Here is an 18723-nt window from a genome sequence, read left to right as displayed (position 1 = left end):
CCCATCAGGAATGCGAAGAAACTGATAGGATTTGTTCTCGTTTTTAGCATTGACCAATCTACTTGAATAGTCTTTGAAATCAGCGTCATGAATACTTTTAAAAAATTGAAATCATGTTGATCGGGGCACTCTTCTTCGTCACTCGTTAACTCCTGATACCCATCACTGTCGTCTTCGTACTCAGTGGTATTAGTGGAATTCTGAGTAGGGTTACGGTCGGAAAATGCAATTGAAGCATCGAAATTGACACAATCTTTCCCTCCACAGTAGAGTCCCCATTCATTGAGGTGTTTCAATTTTTGTGTTTCAATCAACGCGAGCTCTGTGCTTGGACAGCTTCTTCTATTTCTTCGGTTGATGGCAAAGTCACACATTTTAAAGCATTAGTTAATCCTCCACTTCTTTGTAACATATTTTGATATCTTGGATATATTACGCCTGCTTGGTGACCCTCGGCAGTGGCTCGAATATTGCAGTCAACCTACATTTAAGATAGAAGCATACAATTTGTTAGTACAATATCATTATTTTCAAATGATTCTTCGATAAAGTAAGGCCGTTGTTATTGTTTTTACCCTTGGACCTCGTTCATCTATAACTTCCAAAATGAAATTTGTCATCGTGGATCGACACGTTCTGAGATCGTATGATCTCAGAGCCTTGAAATACATTTCACAATTCTGGCTGTTCATGAGCCATGTTGTAAGTAACTCTGGCTTATTTTCAGCCTTAAGTTTTACTACGATTGGAATCATAGAATGCGCAAGAATTTCTGCACACATATATGAATTGAGGGAAATAAAAGACGTCATCAGTGGACACTTGAGCAAAAAACGCCAATATCGAAAGGCTAGTACCGCATACCAGATGCGGTAGATTCTTTCCCTTGGTGACAAATCTTTTTCAGTGTAGGAAGATAAGATGGACATTCAGGTAAAACAAGTAGCGTTCGAATCCTGGACGTGCTTTCTTCAATAAATTTTGTACTGTTGAACTTCATCTTGTCTTCAAGATTCATGTCAGATTTGTGGAGACCGTGCTACTTTTTAGACATGATTTCTAGTAAAAAAGGAGATGTGATTGGGACTCACAAAGTTTGAACCAATGGGCATTATCAATTTGGCATTTTTGGTGATTTTAAGGAATCTTGTGCGTAATTTCACTCCTTCATGGACAACATCCTGAACAGGCATCGTACTTTGTAATGTTCGGCTGCAAACCATTTAGATCCTCTGCTGAATATCGCAACAGAGAAACAAATGGACATAAATATACATACGTGGTATCTTTCAAATTAGTACATTACTTGTTTTGGGGACCAATCCTAGCTTTAAGTGTTCGTGCATCATCTTCAATTCTCTCGAGTCACCGTCTGCACCATATGTTAGGATTTCAATACCAAACTGCTTCAGTTCCAATTGTATGGTGTGAATTCGATTACGGACGTCGTTGAAGGTAAACCTGTTATCACCCCTATAAGTGCATATTCTCATAGGCGGAAAGGAGTCCGCAAATGGTTAAGCCATTACGACGAAAACAACAGTAGCCCTCGGTTGGGAAATCATTTTTATGATTTCAATTGCGCTGTTCACAACAGCGTCTTCAGCATTTGGAAGGCCGGTTGAACCAAGAGGGAGGCTATTTCCGATGACAGAGTTCTGTTTTGCTGAATATTTCCGACATCCTTTTAAAGCTGTTGCATCTTCAAAAATAGCAACAACGAAGGGTAGATTTTCGGCATCAAGGTAATCTCTTAATCCTTCGCGATTTACCTTTCCTATTAATCACGACATGAGTTAGGGGAGAGCGGGGTTGGATGGGACAGGGGTTGGATGGTACAGAGGGGTTATCCCATAGAAGTAATGGTTGGAAATAAAAAAAAATTGTGAGTATATGCATCACACACTTATTAATACGGGGCTAAAAGGAATTTTTCCTGTCATTAGAGGAACTTACATAAAACCCCTCTGTCTCATCCAACCCCTGTCCCATCCAACCCCACTCTCCCCTAAATAAAATTCATAAGGAAACTTGCATTTGAAACATACCTTCGGCTACACTGTTGTCGTATTCCAATAGTTTCACTTGAATTGTCCTTGGACATGGGAAAATGCCACGGAAATCGGCGTATATGATTTCGTACATCTTCCTACCACCTAAAAACCACAAATTTTTCCGGTTCTTCAGCAACACTTCATCTTTATATCTCCGGCCTCTGGACGGCGCACTTTCTTGTTGAAGGCACTCATTGATCATTCTTGTAAGAACAGTTCCACTGGAAAGAATGGTCTCATCACGTTTGTTGTCCTTTTCTTTCAGTTTTTGTAAATTTTGTGTCATCATCCTTAGAGATTCTTTAAGGTCAAAATGAGTCTCAGCCAATTCACTTATTTTCTGAAAAATAGGGTAGTAGAATTCCGTTATTTTGAGTGGTTTACTAACACAGGCTGCTTTTTGTAATGCTATCTGCCGTCTTTTGTTTCTTGAGTTCCAGTTTGTTACACCAATGCTTCTAGACGGCATAGAAACATCGGTGTTTAAAAATACAACTCAGTCGAAGACCCTGCCGAAGGATCGGCAGCAACTGTGTTCGATTTCTTTGGCTGTTTAGCGAGTTGTTTAGCCTGTTTACGAGTTTTTTTTCTTTTCTGGAGGAATAGCTGAGGTTGATGTGGCAGCAGTGTTCGACGACATGATGTTGCTGGTCTCCGTAGCCTTTTCTGGTGTAGCAGTTCGTTTGACAGCTCGGGGAGTAGTTTTTTTTTACTTACTTCCAGTCGAGTCCTTACTTCTTGCCTCGCTTCCAGTCTTCCCAGTGGTGGTCTTATCGAGGGTTGAAGTGCTGGGGATGATGAACGAATCAATAGTGCTGCAAGTACTTCGAGCTTCGTGAGCCAGTGCTGTGGTTTCCTGGTGAGAAGCAGTCCTGAAAATACATGATTATATGGGATATGACAATCACTATTTGTTAAATTTGTTTAACATTCCATACCTTAGCATCACTATTTGAAATGTCCCCATCCTGATTTCCATTGCTTTTGACTATGTCATTGTCTCGGTCATTGTCCTCATCACTGCTGCTGCTGACTATAGCTACTGTGTTGGAAATGTTTTCTCGTGTTTTTTCTGCAACAGGCTTCCGCTCTTTATGGAAATCCTGTAACATTTAAATAGTATAATACACCTCAAATACAATTTATGGAGTTTTTATACTTACCATGACGTGTCTTGTAAAATTGGAAATCTTCCAATATCCGTCTTTGCTCAATACAATCTTGGTTAACTGCCTTTACATGATCTTTGTGATGGCACGTAATTTATTTTTTTCTTCACTCACAGTAAAGTCTGTCACAGCATAACTGAACTTGGATCTTTTCACCCAGTCTGTTGTCATTCCAAGCAGATTGTTTCTTTTGGTGTTCGAAGGAATTATGATGTCTTGGTTGTTGTCTTGCATTCCCTGGGTAAGCGCAAGCTGAGGTCTTAATAAGGCTGGATGTTTTCTGAAGACTGGAGCGAATTGAACATTAGGAATTTTGTTCTCTTTATGTATGGTTGCAGAAAGCTCTGCTACCGATGTGATTGATGATTTCTCTCCAGGTAAAAAGAGTAGTGTGTTGGATCATCAGAAAAAATTTCCCCAAATAAATCTATTTTTGCAGCTGATATCTTCATGTTTGTTTAATTTGTCTATCATAGATGGACTGGAAAATCTATGATCTGGCTGTAATCGCACATTGTCTTCTAAGTCTTGAAGTTTTTCTTCACCAACAGGGTGCTCTTGGGTAAAAGACCTGAGGCTTCTATATCCCAATTTTCGAAGAATATTTTTATGTGTTTAGGCATTTGTAACCCACATTTTTCGAATATTGCATTAACATCCTCTGCATCAGTCATTTTTCTTTAGTTTTCATTCATAAACCTTTGATTAGAAATAGCAAACAAATTTTTCAACAACTGGATCGACAGGACAGACAGCGTTGCCGATAAATAACTCGAAATAATTTTACGCATGCATCAATTGATATTTGAATTCACAATAATAATTAAAATTATCAAAAACACAAAAAAAGGACATATTTTGAAAAAAAAACACATTTTACATTTTATTTTGCTTAGATTCATAGATTTAGGCTTAGATTCAAAGTGATTTAAGACAGGGTACGAGATTCAAATCAGTTGCCGACCCCTCGATAACGGGTCGCCTTTATTAGCTAAATTAGTGAATAAACCGAACCATTAGCTAAATGTATCGCCTGTTTGTTAGCGATTGCTATCGCTGTTAGTGTAACTATATTTACCCTCTCTAAAGCGATTATAGTTTTTTCGCCATTTTAAATCGTATGAATTGCCCTATGTAATGTTTTATAATACAGTAGAAATTTGCACAGATGTGTAGCCGTAGCCTAATGGTGCATTAATAATTTATTAGTATATGTTACGCTCGAAATAATTCTGTGTCGTGCAGAAGAGGGATAAAAAATTACCTTCAAAGAACAAAGATGAAATTGATGAAATCATTCTCTTAAAAATTTGTAAATTCAATTTAGGATTCCAATAATGTTGAATCATTACGAGCGATGGGGTTACTTAGTTTATTGTTTTCAACATTCCAATACGCTCTATACATGGTTGCACTTTTACGGTTAAATAAAAAATGTATATGTTTCACTTAACTTGGCAACCGTCTTGAAACTGATTATAAACACTTCTGGCAAAATGTTTGCTGTTATTACTTAAGGAGTCATATGACTCGTTTAATTTGTCCTTCTTCCAAATAAAGTCCATGACTGCACTCAAAGGCATCCTTTTGGCATTTGCTGATTGATAAACCTTGACCGGAGTGAACCAGTTTGCTGGCCGAGGGTTTCGTTCACACTCGGTCAATAGAATGCCTTTATTTTTAGCTCGCTGCATCGTGAAACGAGTCGGCCATCGCTCGATGGACCAGTATGTGTCCTTATTCGTTTGGAAAATCACGAAAAGGTGATACATTAATGCATCCATGACCTGCCAAGAGTTAATCGGTGCCTTGTAAATTTCAATTTTAACTAGAATCTCATCAGAAGAGCTCAAATCATGAACACGGCTGAGAAGTTCGTCGACAGTGATGAATCCCGTCCCACTTTTTCCCAACGGTTGATCAGCTGCCGAATCAAAATAAACATCCAGCTCTTGTAAAGTTTTTGACTCCGCTATCCGCTTGAAAATTAAATCAGCAAAGTGTTGACAGTTGTAGGAAAGAACGCCGTATTCTTGATTCAAGTAATCTTTCCTCCAGAGGTAATTGATGAGCTCGTTTAATTTCATGCCTCCACTGGATTTCTTCACCAATGTGATGTTTGTCGAGGAAGTTATCCCGGTTGTACGGTTCACCCTCCTGTACATATCACAAACACTTTCCTGGTTTTGGGAGCGCTGGATTGTGACGCCTTCATTGTTTTTCTCGATGGACCACCACCATTTCTTCGTCTGGAATACGATAAAAGCATGATGGAGGTGATTGTTGGACACCTGCCACGGGTAAAGCGGGTTGCTGTAATACCTCACTTCGTCAATGTTCTCCGACACGTCCACCAGATTCGAAAGTTTGTCACGTAGTTCTTCATCTGTTATCCAATAGCCGTCTCCCTTCGGCTCGTCCGCTTTAGGATCAAAGTACAACTTTCTCGTGTACGTCGAACTACTTTGGCCACTTCTGGACATTTCAGTCCAGTCAGAAAATTATTTTATTCTATTTAAAAAATGATATTTTTAAATAAAAAGAACAGTCTGGCGTGATTGGTAACCGAAACGGAACTGCAGAAAAACCTGAAAATGCATCCACATTTAGGAACATCTTTTTTGTATTGTTCAGAAGCTATCACTTGATGAGCGCATATCTTTATCGTTTTGACGCGCGTTTGAATAAGATAGCGATGATAGCGATGCGATACTACGCAATCTTATTTGGAATGTAGTTTTGCGACGATTCCGATATGTAATTTAATGGTAGTAGGTGAGAGTTGCACTAGTTGACGGTTTTTTAGTTTTGAGCCCCCACTTCTTTATATCTCAATATTTTTTTATCCCCGCTATGCTTAAAAAAAGAGGAACAAATTAGCTTTAAAAAGTATATTTTTAGTTTACGGCAAATTGCTTTGTTTTATACCAAAAGCTCTTTGAAAATGAAGGGGAATTGGACGATTCGCAGGGCAACTTGCTCATGTTTGCGGGGTAGAACGGCCCATGTTATATTTATGGGCTTAAAGAACATCTGGTGATGGCGGCATAAACTAAAATTTTCAGAAAAATTTTCCCTCCTATCGCTAACCCAGCAACACAATTTGTCACGAGAAAAGGTGGTTTTGTTATTATTGCGTTTTAAAACAATAATTTTGTCAATAAAATTAAATATGGTTTCTAAAAGAGGAAATAATTTCCTTTCAGAAACTCATTTTTAATAAATTTTAAGTTAACTAGGGAATTCCACAAAAGAAAAAAACAAAGCGATACGATTTAAGGGCCAAAAAACTATTTTATTTGTTGTTCCCATACTACTTGGACTCTTTCAGTAATTGTTTTAAAGATGCGTATTAGTAAAGACCATAACAGGTAATTTTTAAAATGCAATCCTTCGGTCGCAAGAGGACGAAAAACGGTTGGTGCCAACTTACAGACTACCCCAATTTCCCGGTTCTCCCCTAATGACGAATCGGTTCTGACAAAGTTAGTGTTTAATAACTGTCTCGGTTAATGGCCACAATGATATTTTATCTTCCAGCCTTCTTCAGCCTTATCTTCCTATTTGGATAAGAATTTTAATATCATACTTTGTGGCGTAGCATAAAGTTTTTAGCTAAAAAATATCTGCTAAACGAACAAAAAGTCATGATTTATTAACATGAATAAACCAATTTGTGATTTTGTTGCTATTAGGTATTAAGTCACTGAGTGCAGTGCATGGTTTTAAACATGGAAATTATAGTTCAAATTTCACTTATACAACCGTCGCTATACGAGCGATAAGATTGTGGTTGAGATTATGCTAACACAAGGTGAAAATAGCTTTCCATCTTTCGTGGGTTCTGATCTTTAAGTCGATTCCATGCATGCTCAATCAATATTAGTTGCATATAAATGGCCAATGCGAACCACTCTTATATAATCTATATAATGGAGGAGAGACAATAATGCTGCATCTTATACCTCACTCTCCCTTTTTCTGTTTGAATTAAACATTTTTTTGCTTTGAATATAGAAACCCATAGATTCCATGCTTCGAATTGGTATTAGTTTTTCTGCTATTTTATTTTTTTTTAAAACCAAGTGTTATCGAAATTTCTTTCCTCCACATAGGTTTACATGGCTAATGTTTCTTCTCTTTGCGTTGTTTCACGTCTTCGCTAATCTGAAGGCTGTAAAAGCCGTCACCGTGGAAACTGTTATTAATAATAGGGCGAGAGCTAGACGTAGGATTATTTTTAAGATTTTTGTCAGGAAGTGCCTTTGCTGGACGTAATGTTGGAAAAAGTTGTCCCTCTTATTGATGTCCACGCAATTGTTTCATCCGCTTCATTATTTCGTTATCTATAGAATATCCGATTGGTTGACTACGAGAAAATGATGCATGCAAACGGCCTGCGTGTTGTGGCTTTTGGCAAGTAGGGGAGACCGGGGCTATGTGGGAAACTTTTTTTCTTTATGCTGCCAATTTTTTAAATAGAAGAATTAAGTTAAAATAAAAGTATAGGAGTGATTCCAATGCATTTCTCTACATTGGTTTATTTTTTCATATTTTTTCGTCAAACTATGTAATAGTTATTTAATGGTATGTAAAAAGGAAAAAATGAAGGAAAAAAAATTTAGGGTTTAACGGAACAGAGCCAGGGGCAAAACGGAACACCTTTTTTCTCTGCATCGGATGGATTAAATTTATTGAAAAACGCACTAATGAAAAGGAAATTCATTTCTCTTTCAGAATTACTGTAATTTTTTTATTCTATTGAGTATAAATGGAGATACAATCAAAAAAGTAAAGATGTATTTTTTTCGATCTTTTTTGGTCATTTACCTGGCAACAGATGGCTGTACCATTTAACCCGGACCCCAACAAGATCAAATAAACTAAGTTATCAAATACTTAGAAAAACATTTTTTATAAAATAAAAATACTATCTTAAACTAGAAATAAAACCCTATCAAATAGCTATCTTGGTCTTATAAAAATATTTATAGAAGTATAAAAAAAATTGAAAACTAATTGTCAAAAAAAAAAATTTTCCGATTACCATTTCTTTGTTTCCCCCCCAAAAATCAGATATTTCAGAATCATCAATCAGAAATCATCAATCATCAATCAGATTTTATCGTGGGAAATCTGCCCAGTCAGTAGATTCCCTACCTTACTTGAAGATTTCGCTATCACGGCGATGCTATAGACATCTGGTGGTGATGCAAAACTGGTTGTTGCGTCATCAAAGATTGCGTCATCACCGAGACGCTATAGACATCTGGTGGTTATTTGCGACTGACCAATCACAGCGCGTGCGTATTGCGACATGAATAAGCTCCTCCCCCAAATGTCCGTGACAAGAATAAGCTCCTCCCCCAAAATGTTCGTGACATGAATAAGCCCCTCCCCCAAAAGCTTGTTCTTTTATTATACATGGATGATTAAGCTACAGAAAAGCGAATTATGATATGACAATTTCAAGTACAAGTTTATATTATTGTGTTAAAGCCAAGGGGTTGTCAACTCTAATTCTTCTAGAAAATTGTTATTACCACGCTCAGTGAAGTAACCAAAAAAGCGTGGTATTCTTGTTAAAATTCCGCACTATTCCCTCCCTAACCTTTGTCCACAAATTTCCAATTTCTCTATGTCCATTTCTCATTCTATCCCTGTTCTTACCTTTCTCCCCTTTTCCATTCGAAAAATTGGGAAAACTGGAAATATTTCAAGATAATACCCCATTTTTTACCACATTTTCTTGCCTTACTCCCTCATTTTTTTACGTCGAAAAAGTTGTCAGATTTCACTATCGATCTCCGCGCGAAATTTGAATATGGCTACTTTTGCGTTGCCTGAAGATTTGAATTTATTTGAATTATTGAAGTTAAGCTTTCTGGGCAGGCATGTGCTCAAATAAAGGAGAGATGAAAATTACAACCGACGATGGAAAGAATAATCTCATATCAGAAGATTTGGAGGACTTTAAAATTTCGAGTGGAGGGCAGCTGTAAATTTTATTTTTTACAAAAATGAAATCCGTGGGAGAAATCGTTACATGCTGTCAATCTTCCGACTCACCTCCCTCCAAGCGTTCAAAATGCCACCACAAACATAAAGCTACGATTTTTCATCTTTTCCGTCCCACTCCCAAGCTACTTTTCTTCGGGTTGAATTTTCTTCAATCGACGCCAAAAGACAGAATATTACCCAAAAAAATCATTGTCATTATTTTTAAAAATGCAATAATCACCCAGACGCACGGATTGTTTCCCGACAAATGTAACGAGCAATTTTTGTCGCTCTGCTATGTTGGCAGTTTGCATCACTCTAGACACCCCGTCGTTGCTGAGCCGACGAACACCGGATTCAGCAAACCAAAAAATCACACTTTTTTACGAGTCTTGGATCCCATTGTTATTAGGTGTGTATCCATACGGTCCGTCATAAATTTTTTGCGACGACCAGTGCGAATATTCAGTGAAATTCGATTCTTCGAGGTGCGAAAAATGTTGTTACTGTCTTCATCGATGTCTTCATCGTTATCTTTTGTGGCGTCGACATGCAACTTCGATTCTAAACTACCTGAGAATAGCCTGTCGGACAGCCTCTCGTCAAAAACAAAAATTGATCGCTTTCTTCAGAAATCATGCCTGAAATAAAAACCCCAAACGAAATTTAGACGCACATCAAGAAAAAAAGAAATCGATAATAAAGTTTGTACCGAGTGAAGAAAGTTCGTCCTGAATATCCAATTTTGCCTTCGCGACACATTTTTCGATGTCATCTAGCGATGGCAGCTGAGTTGGGATTTGATATTCTTTATTATCTAACCTCCAGCTCGTCTGTAACGCCATTGTTAACTGGTGCGTCAAATCCAAACTGAATCTCAATGCCATCAAAACAATTTTTATGCTATTTTCTCGCAAAGCGTTGGAGTTTGCTACTTTAAGCCTAGGCTTGTCGATCTATGATGTCAACATTTTCCCCTCAATTGAAACCCAATTCCTCGGCTTCATTCTTGACTATCGACTGAAGTGGACATCTCTCATCGCGCATAAAGTATTAAAAGCAAAAAATCCCTTTTTACACTTAAAAAATGTCTTCGAGCAACTTTGGGGGCTGAAGCACATGGTCTGCGCTTCCTTATTGCTGCTACAGTTGACCCCATTGTCTTATATGGGTGCTCGGTATGGGCATCATTCCTCAACACCAAGTGCGGTGTGAGAAAGCTGAGAGCTATTCAGCGGTCAATTTCAATTTCCATCACCAAGTCGTTCAAATCAGCCCCCACCGACGCTTTACTGGTTATCGCAAATATAATTGATCTACGTATCTTGCAATTATCGACGTTGAGGTTCCGTTCAAACTCCATGATACCGTTCGTAGACTCCTCGTTCAGGTGGCTACTAAAACATTTCCCTTATGGCTCACTTCAGTCAAAATTCGAACCGTCGCTTCGCTCTTCCTCTTATAAGGAACCCTCTTGGTCGCTGGCCTGTTATTGCCACGTTGTAAGTAAAGAGGAGGACCTCCCTCTATACCCCACTGACGCCAAGACCTTGCGCCTGTATGCGTGTCACACCCGTAGGGCCAAAGCTTTTAGTTTTTGCGTCCTTACCATCAATCATGCTGGTATCAAAGAAGTGTACAGCGGCATTCTTCCAGCTTGGGCCACCGAGACCCAAGCAGCTTTGTACGCCGTAAACCAGGCGATGCAACGGATATCCAGCTCAAAGCTTTTATACCACAGAGCGGAGATCGTCTCACAATTTTCTGCTTTCTCGTTCGCTTTTCCGATGGCAAAACTGACCGGCCTTCAAGCCTTAAACTTGGAGTTGCTTACTTCCATCAAAGAGTCGTCTACAGTTTTTGTGTGTCACGACAGTCGCTCGTCCTCTGGCCTGATGCCGACCATGGCTTACGGCCTGCTAGCAGTGGGTCCCAATGACATCCCGCCTACGGAACTCGCGCCCTTGCTCCCATCCAAGCTCATTTCAAAAAGGGAAACCTTTGCTGTAATTCTAAAACTCTGGAACCTGGAATGGGCCCAATCAGGCACCGGCAAAATTACTAGGCTGTTTTTTCCGGACGTGTCGTCCGCCTGGACCCTACTCAGACGTACCCTATCGTTCCAGCTTACCCAAATTCTCACAGGTCACTGTGCTCTAAAGTCACACCAATTTCGATTAAAATTTTCCGACTCTCCCGCTTGTGAATGTGGCTACCACTTTTTATTTCATTGTCCTATCTTTTTTCGGCAACGCACCATCTTCCGCGTAGCGTGCTCAACTGCCTCGGTAGCCTGCCCCCCGGAGTTGGCGGCAATTCCCAAAAATCCTGCCATCTGGCAAGCCATTCATTTATACATTCAACCGGTCGGCTGTCGTCTCGCAGCAAATGGCGCGTCGCAGCTTTAACCTCGTAACAGCTTCAGTTTATTCTTCTCTCTCTTCTTTTCCCCCAACTTGCGGCGTCTCTTATCTTGTGGGCGTTTGGCCTACACAACATCTTGATGTACCATAGGCCACTAGCGTCACGACACTCTCTTACGGCCCCAGTTTCCCATCCATACGCTTTCAGCTACACGTAATTACCACACGGTGACTGCCGCTCAGGCTTCCGTCGGCCTGTGGCTATACCGGCGACTGTCCAGTACAGTCTTGAAGGCCCAACCAAGCCGGGCAGGCACATAAAGGTCCGACTGGAGGCAGGGGCCGTGCCCGACCCATGGTGGCTAATAGGCCCAATTTCCCCATTTTACGATGTGTTTGTGTTGAGGCGATAATGTGTTGACACATAAACTTACGACGGTATTGGGTTTCACTTTAGTGTACTACATTGTAACAAATTAGAATACAGTAGGATAATTTGTTAGAACATACCAACCATAGGCTGCAGTAGTTTGGAGAACAATAATTCAAGATAGAGTAGGACCACTAAAACGAGGAGTAGGACACCATATATAGAGGGTAGAGAAGACATAAGGTAAGTCTAAACAGAATCCGTCAGTATCCTTGCGTCAACGGGTTTCGGCAACCCGTTATCTTCTGTTGCTTGATTCTTAACACCTGTTCTAACGGAAGATTAAGGAGTTGAGGTCTTAAGCCCCGTTGACAATGAGAGAAAGAAAACAAAATTATTTAATACGGAAAATAGGTAAGTTTCCTTCACAACTGTACTTGAGTGACATGACATAAGTTCAAAATAATTAGTAAATGTTCGGTGGAGAGTTGTCTATTCTATACCTGGTCTGACTTTGTAGTCTGTGCCTGGGTTGATTTAATAAGTTTAGGAGAGAAAAAAAAACATAAAGAGGGGAGAAAACAAAGAGGCTAGGAACAATGAGTGATGTAGGTATTTGAGGATTGGGCCTGGTCTAAAATTATAGTAGTCTCTTTTCCAGGCATGCATATAATTTTTAAACATAAAACATTTTATATATTCTTCTCAAGTCTTGTCCCTTCAAAGCCATTTGTTTACTTACTCTATTACTTCTTTCACTCCGATCAGGTTGCGAAATTTTTCAAAGTCCTTTTTTCCAAGGGGTTTTGTGAACATATCAGCCAACTGATTTTCAGTTGGTACATTGCGTAGGATAAGGGTTCCCTGCTCCTGCTGCTCACGGATAAAAAAATATTTGGTGTGAATATGTTTTACCCGTTGATGGTTTTCTGGATTTTCTATAATGCTGATCGCACATAGGCTGTCACAGTAGATTGGAATTTGGCCGACATCGATTTTGAGTTCGCCCAAAATTGTCTTCAGCCAGATGGCTTCTCTGGATCCCTCTGAGGTAGCATAGATCTCAGCATCAGTTGTCGATAATGCCGTAGCGCGTTGTCTCTTGCTTCCCCATGAGATTGGCCCACCAAAAAGCTGGAATAAGATCCCGGTGGTTGATTTCCGTGCAATGAGGTCCATAGCAAAGTTTGCGTCGGTAAAACCTTGTAGGGGTGACTGCTCTCTGTTCGCCATCTTGCCTCCGTAACGGATGCCGAAGTTGTCGGTCCCAGCAAGATAGGAAAAAATTAGTTTTACCGCTTCCCAATGTCCTGGTCCAGGGTTGGAGACATAAGGTGCGACTTGGTTAACTGCCAGCGCTATATCAGGACGGCTCATGGCCATCAGATACATTAAAGATCCAAGGGCTTCTCTTACTGGGGTGGCAGCCATTTTGTTGCGGTCGTCTTCTGATTTCGGTGTCATCATTGGAGATGATCTGTTGTCTTTGTTGGCGGGAATTGGCGAGGGGTGGCAATCTGCCATGTTGTATCGTCTAAGCATCTTTGCAATAAAATCACTTTGATTAATATACAGGAAGCGATTCGGCCTATCGTGGGTGATATCGAGGCCGATGAATCGGCTTGCCGGTAGATCTCTAACTTGAAAGTGAGTGCGGAGATACTGTAAGATGGCGTCGATAGCACTGGTTCTGTTGCTGCACAGGAGGCCATCATCTAAATAGATGATAAGGATTGTGTATTCTCCATCTAACCCGAAACGGTAGTAGACACAAGGGTCGGATTTGCAGCGGATGAAGCCATATTTCGTGATGAAGTCGTCGAATTTTTCAAACCAACATCTTGAAGACTGCTTTAACCCATAGAGGCACTTGAGTAATTTGCAGACTTCATCTTCTCTGCCCGGCAGTGCATACCCCTCTGGCTGTAGCATGTAGATCTCTTCTTTGAGGTCCCCGTAGAGAAATGCGGTCTTGATATCCAGCTGGACCATTTCAAGGTCTTTGGCTGCTGCTATGGACAGGACGAGACGAATTGAATACTGTTTTACGACCGGAGAATATGTTGCAAAGTAGTCGAATCCGTAAAGTTGTGCGTAGCCACAAGCAACAAATCGGGATTTGTACCTCGCTGCTGCTCCCTTGTGGGCTGGTTTGAAATCAAGGACCCATTTTCCCTTGATGGCCTTCCGGTTCTTCGGAAGTGGAACGATCTGCCACGTCTTTTTGTCCATGATGGAGTCGTATTCGTCTTGGATCGCAGCTTTCCACTTCTCAGATTCTGGGCAAGTCAAGGCATCATTATAATTAATAGGGACGTATGGTTCTAGAAGTAAGGCGCTAGTTGGTTGGAATGATTCTCTGTTGATGTCGTAGTCCAGCGTAAGTTCTTTGAATGCCTCTTCAGTGACTGTGTCAACAGTTTCGTCGTCGACCACAGCAGACATCCCTTTGAAACTTTTTACCTTGATGTATTTAGGGTTAAGCATACGATTCGATCGTCGAAGTCCTACTTCTGAATCAGTTTGGGTCTGTTGTAGTTGGTTGGTTGGTACTTCAATCTGCTGTGCTGGCCCATCAATCTCCATGCGTTCTCTTCCAGTCGTTGCATCATCATTTCCTTCGTTGGTAGGTGTACGTTGTTCATCTAACTCCATTGTTGTAATAGCTCCGCCAGGGGGAATGTAATCGGTTTGGGCATCAGGAATAGGAGGTTCTTCAGCTGCATGTGGATTCTCTTGGTCGTCCCCTTCAGTCATGATTTCATCTTCATTCTCTGTCGTTCTAATATTTGCGCGAGCCGGTTCAATTGTCTGGTCAATGAAAGGGTCAATCTGAATTTGAGAGTCTATTAGTAAGTCAATTGCATTCGGATAAGGAATTTCTCCCTCGTATCCTCTCAATTCGTCAATGATGACGTCCAGACTAACTACTACCTTTCGTTGTGTTGGGATATATACACGGTGGGCCTTGAAAGACTCGCAAAAGCCCACTAGAACTCCTTCAATGCATTTGGGTTGAAATTTGGTTCGTTTTATCATCCGGGACGTGGACGAAGGTTCTTGATCCAAAGATTCGAAGGTGTGATAAATTCGGTTTTGTTCCATTCCATTTTTCAAACGGGGATGAAGTTGACTTGCTTGACGGGATCCTTTTTAAAATGTAGGTCGCGTATGCAACGGCCTCTGCCCAAAGGCTAGGTGGTAACTTGCTTTTGCTCGCATACAGCATTGATCTTGCCATCTCCACTACAGTCCTATTCTCCCGTTCGGCCACTCCATTCTGTTGTGGTGTGTATGGGGCGCTCGTTTCATGGATGATTCCTAGTTCAGTCAATCTGTTACTTTGCCTCGCACTTACGTATTCTGCAGCATTGTCCGATCGTAAGACTTTAATCTTGTATCCAGTTTGAGTCTCCATATTTCTTTACCCTGAATGATTCGAAATGATCCGGGATTTCTGACTTATTCTTCATAAAATAGACGTCGAACCATTCCGTCCATTCATCTTTGAATAATGCGAAACATCGGGCTCCCCCCCAACGAAGCGTTGGACATCGGACCACAGTAGTTGGTGTGTACTCGGTCCCCACAGGCCTGGGCCGCATGTGTGCTGGAATGGTTGTAGGATGTCTTGTGCATTTTCCCTTGGGCACACCCGAAACACTTGTAGATTATTTCTGTAAATGTCTTCCATTCTTCTTTTGTAAATTGAAAAATGTTGAGCCCGTCAACCAGTACTTGTGTCGCCATCCGTTTTAAATTCTTGAAATTCACGTGGCCTAGTCGCTGGTGTAGTATTTCAGGGGAGACTCTTTCGCCCGTTGGTGTTGCCGCTGCAGCGTGGCCAATGTTCACTTTCGATCTGATCTTGAGGTGGTACTTAGTACGAGCTGCACGTTCACCCTTCACGAAGATGTTGCCGTCAGGGCTCAAAATTTTTACACTAGTGCCAGTGAAGACAGCTTTCATGCCCGCTTCTGTGGCAGAACCAATAGAGAATAGATTGGTACCTAACTCAGGTACATGCAACACTGGTGAGATAACTCGTTCCAGTTCATTCTAAATAAAGTAGGAGAAATTAGGATTCAGTAATGGATCATCTGGACCTTAGTATATAGGTGTGGTTGTACCTCAGTAATGACTCTTACACTTCCCTGTCCGTGTACAGGGAGAGATGTGCCTCCAATTCCCGTGACCATCCAGCAACCGAGTTCAATAGGCTGGTAATCCATTAGTAGTGACAGTTGGTCTGTCATATGGGAGGTCGCCCCTGAGTCTACAAACCAGTCAAAGACACTTCTGGCTAAGTAACATGCAGAGGCGGGGTAGCCAGAGTCTTTCTTAGTGAAATGTTCTTTTGCGAGTGTGCGGGCGGAAATCAATTTCCTACAGTCAACCGTGTGGTGGGAATAATCTATTTCGCAATAAATGCAGTTCCAGATTTTCTGGGGAGTCTAGATTGGCGCCTTCTTGTTTTGGGGCATGTTGATTAACACCACCACCTCTAGGCCCTCCATAATTGCCACGACCACCGCGTCCTCTAAAGCCGCCACGTCCTCGGCCTCTTTGGCCTCCTCTATTCGTTGCATAATGGGCGTTATCAACCCTGGATTCTATTAGTTAAGAAGGGAGTTGATTTTAGTATGAGTGGATACTTGACTTCGGTTCGAGAGACGCCGTCGAACGACTTAGAAAAAGGGCAAAATTAAAATCATACCGGGAACTGTGGCTTGGAATGCGACTGAGTTGGTAGGTGGTGCTGGGGTCTGTACTGCATAGGATGCCACGACTCCCTCTTCAGCTATCAGTCGTTGAGCTAAATTATCGATGGTTTTCTCGTCCCTAGGGACATTGGTCCATGCTGAACGGACATGTTGGTTACTCTCAGGTAGTGTTTGCAACATCCTATTGATGATGTATTTGTCTTGCAGGGGACTGCCCATCTCTCTTAGTTTGTTAGCATCGTTCATGATACAGTTGATGTGATATCTAATATCCTTTCCTGCATTTGATTTTGATAGAGCGAAAGTTGTTTGAATTATATCGATTAATGCGTTTGATAAGGATAGACCTGGATTGTGTTAATTGAAGATTCTAGTGATGAGTTGTTGTTCAATCTCATCAGCTTGGGCAGCGAATAGGGTGCTGATTTTTACCCACATTTCTCTGGCTGTTGGCAGCCCGTAAAGGTTTTGCTTCTGACTTGAATTGATGGAAATCAAAATTGAATTTCGAATGATGATGTCTTTTTGATTCCACAGGTCGATGGCTGCCTGATTGGTGATTGCATTGTCTACGTTTCTGGCCTGAATAGGATAATATAGTTGTTTTAGTTCCTTGAATGGAATTAGAATAATGTGCAGACAAATGTCTTGATCGACAATGTTTACGTGTCGATTTGATTGATATTTGATTTTTGTCTAATTTGAGTTAAGCCACTAGGTATGTTGCATGGTGTACGACTGAGTTTCAAAGCGAGAGAGAAAGAGGAATAAATTAAATTTAGTTTTACTCAAGTGAAGTTATTACTTAGGAAGAGAGGAAAAAGTACCAAAGGGGAAGAAAAAAAATGAGTTAAATGTGTGTGTGTGGGACCTTTGACTAGACAGAATTGTCTGTACATGTGGTATATCGCTTTGGGTGTAACTTTAGGTGGTCACCAATGCAACATATTTCGTGTTTAAATCAATAAGTCACTATGCATTTTAGAGTGAAATTTGCTGTAGTAACTGTATAGGTACATGCATAGGAGAGGAGAAGAAAAAAAAGTTTACCACATTGGGTCGGGCTATGATGTCACCGCCAGCAGTTGGTTCAATCAAGTATTTGAGACCATGCTGTTCTAGAATGCCTAGGAACTCGTATTTCCAGTCGAAGTGGTTGGTGCCATCAAGTTTCACAATGTGGGCCATGTCTTTGAGACAGTTTCTCACTGGGGCGTTGTTCCCCATGATTAGTACTACGATTCAAGGGAAAGAAGAAAAAATTTTTTAATTTGTTCTCACAGATTCAGCTTAATACGTAACACTGGGCCCATAACCTGTTGAGGCGATAATGTGTTGACACATAAACTTACGACGGTATTGGGTTTCATTTAATGTACTACATTGTAACAAATTAGAATACATTACGATAATTTGTTAGAACATACCAACCATAGGCTGCAGTGGTTTGGAGAACAATAATTCAAGATAGAGTAGGACCACTAAAACGAGGAGTAGGACACCATATATAGAGGGTAGAGAAGACATAAGGTAAGTCTAAACAGAATCCGTCAGTATCCTTGCGTCAACGGGTTTCGGCAACCCGTTATCTTCTGTTGCTTGATTCTTAACAGATTGTTCAGTAAAAATGTTACATTGTATATACTGTAAATATTGTTTTAGACTCGGTCAATACATTCGGGCGGTACTCGTTTAGGAGTTGAGCCCAGTTAAAAAATAAAAAATATATATTCTTTATTATATTCAGACGGCCTGGATTGCCGTGGCAATTTCAATCCTCGTTTCTGTGCGTCAGTATTCACAGGCAATAAAGCATCTAGTTTTCGGCAATTGCTGTTCAAAAAATCCTTCCATGTGAAGTTGCATTGACTTGACTGGAAGGTTGCAAGATCGAGCGGCTCGGAAAAATTCCTCGCAGCATTGGCTGCTGAAAAGCCAAGGCAAAAACAGGTCTGGTTTCTTCATTTTGTCCAGCTGTACAATTATTAATAAAAGAGAATGCACAAATTTCAGCACATAGGTAGAAGTTCGCCTAAATGAAGT

General features: G+C 40.7%; 1 long non-coding RNA gene across 2 annotated transcripts; it reads right to left on the bottom strand.

Moving 5' to 3' along the window:
• Positions 1–1001: 1001 nt before the first annotated feature.
• LOC124312573 lies at positions 1002–3876 on the bottom strand. Of its 2 annotated transcripts, none has more exons than XR_006910566.1 (5): positions 3218–3876; positions 2993–3157; positions 2049–2926; positions 1307–1777; positions 1002–1235 (listed from the first exon to the last, which is right to left on the bottom strand). It is a non-coding gene; the product is annotated as an uncharacterized LOC124312573 (long non-coding RNA). The 2 variants fall into 2 exon arrangements; XR_006910567.1 differs by having other exon boundaries at positions 1002–1232.
• Between the last annotated feature and the right edge of the window lie 14847 nt (positions 3877–18723).

The sequence above is a fragment of the Daphnia pulicaria genome, chromosome 8 (genome assembly GCF_021234035.1).
Source record: "Daphnia pulicaria isolate SC F1-1A chromosome 8, SC_F0-13Bv2, whole genome shotgun sequence".
NCBI lineage: Eukaryota > Metazoa > Arthropoda > Branchiopoda > Diplostraca > Daphniidae > Daphnia > Daphnia pulicaria.
Note: the sequence above shows the minus strand (reverse complement) of the source record. Positions and strands in the feature narration are given on the sequence as shown.